At 35.4% G+C, this 10,280-nt stretch overlaps 1 pseudogene across 1 annotated transcript; it reads left to right on the top strand.

The window, feature by feature from the left end:
• Nucleotides 1-4,660: 4,660 nt before the first annotated feature.
• LOC308437362 (small ribosomal subunit protein uS2-like) lies at nt 4,661-5,547 on the top strand (annotated as a pseudogene). Its single transcript has one exon. The product of its transcript is annotated as a small ribosomal subunit protein uS2-like (transcript).
• The last annotated feature ends 4,733 nt before the right edge of the window (nt 5,548-10,280 follow it).

Raw genomic sequence — 10,280 nt, 5'->3', positions numbered from 1 at the left:
TGAGCCAACTCAGAATGCAGTGCTTAAGATGGCGTGTTTACCGAAATTGCTTCCCCGCAGTTTAAGACACTGAAGTGAAAAAGTCTGTTCTGAACATTGACCTCACTTAAGCCCAGCCCCTCACGAAAACTCTCACAGGCAGCTCTCCCGAAGGAAAGAGAACGAAGATTGATTGTCGTATTAACATGGAAGGATCCACACTATCTGTAATCCTACACACTGCATGCTTCTGTCATAGAAAGTTTTTAATGCACAAAATGTAACTTTTCAGAATAAAATGAAAGCTACATTATATCTCAAGTAAATTTCTCTGACATTCTATTTGTAGTACAAAAGGATTAGATTACTATAATTTAGTGAACATTCAATAATATTAGATATTAGAACATTTCATGCATATCACTCTTGGTGGAAGAATCAGCAATGTTAAAAATGTATCTGTGTTACACTTACTGAATAGTAGATCTTATAAATGATTGAAATTAATATTACTTTTCAGTTTTCATTGGAATTTAGGCCAACAAAGGTGAGACATAAATAATTCTAAAGGAAGTTTCACATGAAAATATGGGCAAAGAAAATGTCTGTGAACAAAGTTTAGTAGTAGGTAACTTAACTGTCACTATTACAACTCTAAATGAACTTGATACATTTTTATTTTCATCTACATATAGAACTATTATTTTATATTTTCAATCGTTGAGAATCTTGATCAAAAAAAAAAAATAGTTCTTTATACCTACTATATGAATTAAGTTGTATTTATTTCCAATAGTAAATAATATAATGACAGCATCTATTTCAATAAATACAAAATAGCATTCTAACAAGAAAATTTCATAAGTCTACAATAAATGAATCCTATGAATATAGCTAACGCCTACAGCCGACGATCCTTAAATCCCATGACAGGAGACCAACTCTTTCACAAATGTGTATTCTGACCTCCACATACAAGCCATGACATCTACCCACACATACAAATGCAAACCATACAAAGACAATAGTAATAAATACTATCAAAAATGAATAATGTAAAAGCTTTCAGCTCAAAGAGGCCAAAAACTTTATAATTTGGCAGTAAAATCATGGAATCAGAAACTATAAAACCACCAATCAATTATTTCAGTAACTAATTATTTTATATAACCACAAGAGTCTTGTTGGGCAAGCCTTTATTTAAAAGTAAGCTGCTTCTCCCTGATCTTCAGAAGTGAATACAATGGTCTCTCTTTAATGGAAAGAAATCTGGGGCATCAATAATGCATCATTTCTAAATGTTTAGTGGACAACTAAATATAAAACCAGCAATCATTTCTTTCTAGAAATTCTCAATGCTCTATGTAGAACTCTCATGTTCTTCATTCAACTAATGCCACTTTTCTTTTCTGCTTTCAAAAGTACTAAATGAATAACACTACACGAATTATTTCAAAGAATGATAACAACAACAACTTGTTAAATGCTATTGAAGAGTAAGATCAAAGCCTACTTGAGTATCAAATTTTATTTTCAAACTCAGGTTGTTTTCTATTCCATCTATGAGATTAGTATTGCAAATCTGAAAGAGTGTATATTCATATTCTGAGCATAAAGGAAATAGAAGGGTCACTGTCAGACAGAGAAACTGTCCCAAGATTCTATATTTTTTTTAGTATTTTATCATTCTTTGTATTTAAATTTCAAATGTTATCCCCTTCCCCAAACCACCACTCCCATTCCCCCTCCCCCTTCACTTGTTTCCAAGAAGGTGCGCCTTATGTGTATTGTCTTAAATTAGATGATGTATATTTCTCCTTTGTGATTAAGGAAGGGTCTAAGATCTCCTATAGTCAACTACTAACCATCCAACAGGATATTCCTAAAATTAGACTACATGTTACCTAGCATATTTTTAAAACTTTTATTGGATTATTTGTGAAATTTTCATCATTAACCCCCGTCTTATTCATCTTCCCATTGTTATATCTGCCCTTTGCTCTTGCCTTCTCTGCCCCCGAAACACACACACACACACACACACACACACACACACACACTCACAATCCACCACCAATATCAGCAACAGCAACAATAAAAACCAAACCAACAAAAGTATAGAAACATATCCCATCGTGGGAGCTGTAGTGTGTCACAATGTGTTCTATATTATATTCCTCTTTTCACACATTCTCACTTGCAAATGTACATTGAAATGAGTCATTGGTCTGGTTTGAGCTCTCTGGCTTCTATGACATCCTCAATATTTTATCCTCATTGGGACTTCTCCAAATGGTCTTCATTATCCCGTAGTTTCCCTGTGGCAAATTGCAGGCCCCACTCTCCCAAGTGCTGCAGCTCCTGAGGGGCAGTTTTACTGTCTCCATTTCAACTACCAAAACTATGCTATGTCAGGAAATTTTTTCTCTCAAAGATGTGAATGTCAAGCATCTAAGATGTGTCTTAGTGGGGCTATGATATATTGGCCACATGTATAAAACTTAATGTACAATAGAGAAAAAAAATACCACAATTCCAAATGATCAATAGAGGAACAAAGTCTAAATATTAAGATTCTGAATAAAAAAATTAAGTAAACCCTCATGACAGTTCTAAAGATATCTCAGCTACCATGACCATTACTTAATAAAGAAATGGAAATTCATGTGGTTCTTCTAGAAAACAAAGGGTAATTTTATTTTCAATTGTCAAACATAAATAAATGGCAACAACAAAAATATTAAAGAAGACACTATGAATATAGTTGTGAAACATTACTGAAAATTGTCACAGACAGTAATAAGGGAAGATGATTGGGAGAAATACCTCAATGGGTAACGTCTTTCAGGTACCACTGTGAGAAATTACATTCATAATCCCCAGCTAACACAGAACAAGCTGGATAAAGAACCATATGCCTGTTATCCATGTCTTTTCTCCTGCCTGTCTATCTAATATATGATCACTAGGTTCTATAGTTAATATCTCCCCCACATGTCCCACAATTTAAAAATAAAGGAGCTGGATGTCAAAAAGAAGATATCTAGCCTTCCTATATTTAGTATATAAATGATTAAAGATGTGTTAAAGTATTAATCACATACATGCTATCTTTCATTCAGAAAAAAAGAGTGTATTGTAGGATCTATTCAGATTCCACTAAAATAATATGTAGACATAGATTTATAGATGACAAATTATAATGCATATATATGTATGTGTATGTATATACATATGTATATACAAATTGTGTATATGTGTAAATTTCTACTCAGTAACATACAGCTCTAGATATCTCTATGCTTTACCTGGTGCTCTCTCCCATTACAAAGACAGCGCTGAACCACAAAACTCTATGTGTGATTTGGATCTTCATTTATTAATCTCTGGCTTTTACATGTATTTCAAATCTCTTGAGAAGAGACAAGAAATTCTACAATATTGCATTGTGTTCTCAATAGTATAGATACTACCTAGATTTCTGTTATTTTCAATAAGCAGTAGATAGTTAACAAACATCAGGAGCCTGTAAATTAGAGACATATTTTACCCTTCCCAACTATGTTAATCTTACACACAGTCTATATTTGATAACATTTTTTTACTAGAAAACTTTCCAATGGAAGTCATGAATGTCAGAAATATATGAGTAGCAAGATGTAACTGTTGTCACCTCGAGTGTGATATGCATTTTACATTATTATTTAGTAGGTGAATGCTAGCACAGGGATATATAATATTTACTAAAGTGTATAAAATTACTATAAAGTTTTGATAGAACCATTGTCTTGACCTGACTTCCCAAACTGTATTCATTTGTATTATATCTGCATACCAAAATAAAATATACTTTATTTTTATGCAGAAATTGTTTAATAGGATACATACTCATTTTTTACCTGTGGAAATTTGGTATTAACTTAGCAAATATGTTTAAGATATCATCATCAGAAGAAATGGGGAACAATAAAATTTAGACAATAATGCTTAGGAAGTTGGAAAACAGACTAATAAAGGAAATGGATGAGATTCTGGGATTGGGCACAGAAAAGAAGGTTCATTTTCACTAGGGATATTAACTGCAATGTGTGTATTCATAGGGAAAAAGTACAGAAATGTGGTTCTGTCTGGATGGGGATTTAGTGCTAGCTTCTTCAGTAACATCCCAGGACAGGAATTCCAACTTTCATTCTTTAGTAAAATGCCATAGCAAGACACCGGGACAAAAAAGATTGACAAAGGGGAGTTTTCTATAAAATAAAGTAGAAACTGATCTACAGTTATTATCTGTTGAAACTGGAATCTGATATCCTTGTGCATAATTACCACAAAACACTTCAAATCTTAATCAAAAGGCCCATTCTTGTAAAAATTTCGAGTAAAGCAATTATAGTTACTGGGAGGATAAGAAAAAAGAAAAAAGCAAGTCAAGAGACAAGAAACTAAATGCAAAATAAGTGAAACTGCATGGAGATATATTTGAGAAACTGCAGAAATGATTGCAGTGATGTCATAAAATAGCAAAGTTAACGATGTTTCCTTTGTATTGAGTAGATTGTGAAATATTAATTAAGACTACTGGGACTAGAGAGATGACTAAAGCTATTCCGCGCTACCCAGGGACCGGTCCATACAGCGATGTTCTCGGCTTCCATCGTAACTTAAAAGGGAAACTTACACAATGTCCAGAGCCATTGACGTCCTGCAGATGAAGGAGGAGATGTCCTCAAATTCCTTGCTGCAGGAATCCACTTAGGTGGCACCAACCTTGACTTTCAGATGGAACAGTACATCTACAAAAGGAAAAGTGATGGTATCTACATCATAAATCTGAAGAGGACCTGGGAGAAGCTGTTGCTTGCAGCTCGCGCTATTGCTGACATTGAGAACCCCGCCGATGTCAGCGTCATCTCCTCCCGGAACACTGGCCAGCGAGCTCTGCTAAAGTTTGCTGCTGCCACAGGAGCCACTCCAATAGCTGACCGCTTCACACCTGGGACCTTCACTAACCAGACCCAAGCAGCCTTCAGGGAGCCACGGCTTCTATTGGTGACTGATCCCAGGGCTGACCACCAGCCCCTCACAGAGCCCTCTTATGTCAACCTGCCCACCATTGCTCTGTGTAACACAGACTCTCCCCTGTGCTGTGTGGACATTGCCATCACGTGCAACTACAAGGGAGCTCACTCAGTGGGTCTGATGTGGTGGATGCTGGCCCGGGAGGTACTACGCATGCGAGGTACTATTTCCCGTGAGCACCCATGGGAGGTTAGGCCTGATCTTTACTTCTACAGAGATCCAGAGGAGATTGAGAAGGAGGAACAGGCTGCTGCTGAGAAGGCTGTGACCAAGGAGGAATTCCAGGGTGAATGGACTGCACCAGCTCCTGAGTTCACTGCTGCTCAGCCTGAGGAGGCTGATTGGTCTAAGGGTGTGCGGATACCCCCTGTGCCGATCCAGAAGTTCCCCACAGAAGACTGGAGTGCACAGCCAGCCACTGAGGACTGGTCAGCAGCTCCTACGGTGCAGGCCACTGAGTTGGTTGGAGCCACCACTGAGTGGTCCTGAGCTGCTCAGCAGACACCTGAGGAAAGAGAAAAAAGGTGGAAGGAAAATAAAGTTTCTAACAGAAAAAAAAAAAGAGAGATGACTAAAAAATGAATAGTATTTAATGATTATGGAGAAGACATTGAACTTGAACACATGGAGGTTCAGAACCATTGGGAACTCTAATTCCAGACCCAAGACCCCCTTTAGCTTTGAATCATACATGGGGTGCATAATACAGATTCAGTCAAAACATTATTATATAATTCTAATAATTCTGTAATTTTCATGTCAGTTTTCTTTCAGTTATCTTTGAAACATGTAATGGCAAAAATTTGAAAATTGAGATTGATAAATACAGAATTACAACAATAAAGCAATATCAAAATGTGCACACATACAGAAAACAATGGTGTTTGATTTTTGTTGACCAACTGCTTTTGGGAATGTGACCTGTCCCTAAAATATATGTTTGATAGGAAAATTACAGAATGCAATCAGAAGCTCTATAACTCTTATTGTGAATGGAGGTATTAACTGTGTACTAATTGAATGTGTTTTGTAGTTTTTACATCTGACCAATTTTGGTATGTATTGATTTCCTGATTGTAGCATTTCAAAGTAGTAAATGGAAAATAAAATTACATAGAGAAAACATAAAAACTGATTATATCTGCCAAGTTTTAAAAAAGTTATTTTTTAATTTAATGTTGAATAAGCATAGAAACTGGAAATTAAATGCACTTATGCATATTCTGCTATGTTGAACAGATACTAGTAACTGGTAAAGAGTAGAAAAGATTCAAATGTACTAACGTAAAACTAAAGGCTAGTTGAAGGGCATTCTGACATATAGAATGTTCTTTTTTTGTTCTGGTCTGACTCCTGGTTTTGAAATCCATTATCTTGAGACATTTCCCTCTGTTTTTGCTGATTATTGCAGGAACTGTATGAACCTTACCAAATCATCTTTATGTTGACTCCTTATATGCTTTTATATCAATGGATAACTCATTAATGAAACCATAAAACTTGTTGAAAACCTTTCCGTATGAAGTTCATGTTTGCACACATATTATATATATATATAGCAAGGAATTTCAGGCAGCCAATTTATTTAATATATGATCTTTATTTTGACTGTTTTATAGCTTCCTTCAATCTATTCTTCCTGTTTTCTTTTTCTTTTTCTTTCTTTTTTTCCCTTGAATAATCATATTTATTTCAAGAAATATTTTGGACATGACTATTTTGTCTAATGAGTTCTGGCCACATTTATAGACAGTTGAGAGTTTCATGTTTTAAATTATGGTCTATGGCATGTGTTAAATTTACATTAATATTGAGCATGGATTTATATTCATTTTATGCATTCAATTACCTGGTTCTTCTAACATTTTTGAAGAGAATTTTTTTATTTAATGTATGTTTCTGACACATTTGCAAAGTTCACATGGTTGTCATAGGTTCAAACGTATAGCTTTAGCACTTCTCTTTTATTGTATATATCAGCATGTTTGATTTTATGTCAATTCTCTGGTTTATACTTGAATTAGATGTGGCACATCTGAATTCAAGAATTGACAAAGTTGATTTAAAAAGAATTATTGTTTTAATTTTTGAGTAAACTTGGAGAACATTTGTACATGCAAGTAAATTTTAAGACAAAAATTTTTATTTCTTGAATAATATCATTTTATATATCAAATAATTAATCATTAAATAATTAAATGCTATTATAATTTTATAGAAATTATACTATATAGAGTGGTAATATTCTCTTTCCATTATATTAATTTTTTTTATTAATTATCCCAATCGTTTACATCTCAAGTGATATTCCAATAACCAGTTACCACTTCACAAGACCACAATCCCACAGCCTCCCTCTCCTCTCTTCCCATAGCCCATGTGAGGATGTTCCTGAACCCACCCACCACTCCAGTTTCCCCTTATGCTGAGGCATCAAACCTCCTTAAAACCAAAGGCCTCCCTTCCCACTGATGTCAGACAATGCCAATTTCTTCTACCTAAGTCTCTGGAGATTTGGATTCCTCCCTGTACACTCCTTGGCTTCTGGTCTAGTCCCTGGGAAGTCTCGGTGGACTGGCCAGCTGATGCTGTTCTTCTTATCGGATTTCAATCTACCCTTAGCCTCTCTAGTCCTTCTGACAGCTCCCCCGGGATTTTCCCAGAGCTCAGTCTGATGGTTGGCTTCAAGCATCCACATCTGTATTGCTCAGTTGTTCGCTGAACCTCCCAAGGAAAAGTCATACCAGGTTCTGTTCAGCAAATGACTCTTGACAATGACAACATTGTCAAGTTTTGTGTCTGCAGACAGGATGGATCCCCAGGTGGGTTAATCCTCAGGTGGCCCAATCATAAGTCTCTGCTCCATTTTTTGCCCCTGTTCTTCTTTGGGCAGGAATATTTCTAGGTTAAAACTTTGAGATGTCCTCGATAGGGTCCTGACACTGGTCATAGTTAGCATATGCTCTAATCACCCAATTCTGAGAAACAAAGCAAGGACAAAACCCCTCAAAGTTTTGAAATATATAAACAATGTTCTGAAAATGTAAAAACAAAGTTATAGTGGACAGGACAAGCTATACTGACCAAGCTGAGTTAAGTCAAAATAAAAATGACTGCTTTAGAAAAAAAAAAAACAGTCCACCTACTTTCCCCTCCCACTCAGTTCTTCTCTCCTTGGGAATTTTTCCAAGCCAACCTCTTCCAAGAACAAACACAAAAACAAGACTAGGAAGTGAATAAGCAGGGTTAGCCAATGCCTAATTTTTTTTTTTTATTTCAAAGATCCATCAATAAAAGTAAGCCAATTACTTTGTTGCTTGAATCTGCCAACTGTAATGTATAAAAGATACTTGCTTTTTGAGTTCATGGTTGACTCTCTCTGCAAGGATGAGCAATGGTATGTACATGAAATAAAACCTCTTGTTATTCCAGCGGTCTTTTGTCCAATTGTGTTCTGTGGGTCATGTTCCTAAGCCAAGGCTCCTGAGGGTCTTACAACACTATTTGTAGATTTTTGATCATAGAGCATAATCAATTAGTGTTCAGTTGAGGAAATTTTCCCCTGTGCCCACGTGTTCAAGGCTTTACCCTACTTTCTTTTCTGTTAGATTCACTGTAGCTGGTCTTATGTGGAGGTCTGTGGTGCACTAGGAATTGAGCTTTGTACAAGGAGATAAGAGTGAATCAATTTGCAGTCTTCTACATGCAGACCACAAGTTGAATCTGCACCATTTGTTGAAAATGCTGTCATTTTTTCACTGGATGGCTTTAGCTCCCTTTTCAATGATCAAGTGACCATGGGTGTATAGGTTCATTTCTGGGTCTTTCATTCTATTCCTTTGATGTACCTGCCGGCCTCTCTATCAATATTGTGTGGGGTTTTTTTGTTTGTTTGTTTGTTTTGTTTTGTTTGATTTTTTAAATCACTACTGCTCTATAGCGCAGCTTGAAGTTACAGATGGTGATTCCCACAGAAGTTCTATTGCTGAGAACAGTTTTTGCTATGCTGAGGCTTTTTTTTTATTTCAAATATATGTGAGAATTGCTTTTTCTAAATCTATAAAATAATGAGTTAGAATTTTGATGGCTATTGCATTAAATCTGTAAATTGCTTTCTTTAAGATGGCCATTTTACCATACTAATCCAGACAATCCATGAGCATGGGAGATCTTTCCATCTTCTAAGGACTTCTTCCATTGCTATCATAAGGGACTTGAAATTCTTGTCATAAAGTTCTTTCACTTGCTTTGTTAGAGTCACAACAAAATATTGTATATTATTTATGACTATTATGATGGGTGTTGTTTCTCTAATTTCTTTCTCAGCCCATATATCATTTATGTAGAAGACTACTTATTTGTTAGAGTTAATATTATATTCAGCCACTTTGCTAAAGTTCTTTATCAGTTGTAGGAGCTCTCCAGTAGAATGTTTGAGGTCACACACAAATATCATATCATCTGCAAATTTCTGATGTCTTGACTTCTGCCTTTCCAATTTGTATTTCTGTGATCAACTTTTGTTGTCTAAGTGCTTTAGTTAGAACTTTTCATACTATATTGAATAGGCAGGAAGACAGTAGACAGCCTTGCCTAGTCCCTGACTTTACTTGGTTGCTTCAAGTTTCTCTCCATTACATTTGATGTTGCCTATCGGTTTTCTGTATATTGCTTTTTATTATATTCAGGTACAGACATTGAATTCTTAATCTCTTCAATGCTTTTAACATGAAAAGTTGTTCTGTATTTTCTCAAAGGCCTTTTCAGCATCTAATGAGATGATCATGTGGTTTTGTTTTGTTTTGCTTTTTTCCTTTGAGTTTGTTTATATAGTGGGATACATTGAGGAATTTTCATATATTGAGCCATCCCTACATTACTGGGTTGATGAATACTTGGCCATGGTGAATGATCATTTTGATGTATTCTTGTATTTGGTTTGCAAGAATTTTATTGAGAATTTTTGCATTGATATTAATAAGAAAAAATAATCTGAAGTACTCTTTCTTTTTTGAGTCTTTTGGTGGCTTAGGTATCAGTGTAACTGTGGCTTCATAGGAATAATTTGGGTAGTGTTCCTTCTGTTTCTATTTTTCTGGGGGGATTAGTTTGAAAAAAGCTGGTATTAGGTTTTCTTTGTAGGTTTGAAATAATTCTGCTCTAAAACCATCTGGCCTTGGCTTTGTTGTTGTTATTGTTGTTGTTGTTGTTGTTGTTGTTGT

The sequence above is a fragment of the Micromys minutus genome (genome assembly GCF_963924665.1).
Source record: "Micromys minutus genome assembly, chromosome: 26".
NCBI classification, from domain to species: Eukaryota; Metazoa; Chordata; class Mammalia; order Rodentia; family Muridae; genus Micromys; species Micromys minutus.
Note: the sequence above shows the minus strand (reverse complement) of the source record. Positions and strands in the feature narration are given on the sequence as shown.